Here is a 957-nt window from a genome sequence, read left to right as displayed (position 1 = left end):
ACGAGGCGGCTCAGCAGAGCCAGAAGGTTCTATAGGGGGCCTGGCAGGAAGAAAATGCGCCCAGGTGACCCAGGCTTCCAGCCCCACTTCCAGCGCCTGTGAACGCCCAGAGGACCCAGGTCAGCTCCTGCCAGATCCAGGGAGACAGGTACACGATGGCGGGCAGCCAGGGCCGACTCCTCAATTCCTGAATTTTCAGAGAGCACCACTCTAACCATGGACCAACCCTGGCTGACTCAGCAGCTATCTTCCTCCATTTTTAGCTTGCAGACAAAAGGCAGCCCGCCAGGCAAGGGTCCTCGGAGGGGCTGGCTGCTCTGAGACACAGCTCGCCCGGGAGGGCACAGGGCCCCTGGAGGTAGGGGAGCTGACCTTCCATAGGCCTCGAGGTTCTCAGTGGCCACATGAGTTTCCCACAAGGGGAGACCTGCCTCCTGCCTTGGAAACTGGGGGGCTGGGTGAGCACAGTGGGTCCCTGCCCCACTGGGGTCTCCAAATCAGAAACCGACAGGACCACAGGCAGATTGGGGCGACCAGGATGTGGCATCGGAACAGGTCCCGCGGCCACACCACACTCTCCCCAAACCCGTCCTTCCGTGCCCCACCCCCAGGCCCGGCCACACTCCTTCCTGAATGGGCACTACTGTGCCCCAGGAAGACGATACCTTTGGCTACCCTGCAACCCCCACTTGACTTACTTTGAGAACCATAATTCAGAAATGAGTTTTAAACATAGCATTTTCTATCTTGCATGGAATCCTTGTGCAAATAATTGACAATTCGAGAGTTAAAACATTTCAACTCCTAAAAAAAAGTACCTTTTAAGAAGTGTGCCTCTTCAAAAGGGAACCTGGTTGGCCAGGAGCTGATAAACATCAGGCTCTATCCTGCTGGGTGCTGACAGCCAGGCCGGGCCCCGCCGGAGAATAAAGAGAACACGTGTAGAGTGACTCGGCA

This window comes from Budorcas taxicolor, chromosome 25, assembly GCF_023091745.1.
Source record: "Budorcas taxicolor isolate Tak-1 chromosome 25, Takin1.1, whole genome shotgun sequence".
Taxonomy (NCBI): Eukaryota; Metazoa; Chordata; class Mammalia; order Artiodactyla; family Bovidae; genus Budorcas; species Budorcas taxicolor.
Note: the sequence above shows the minus strand (reverse complement) of the source record.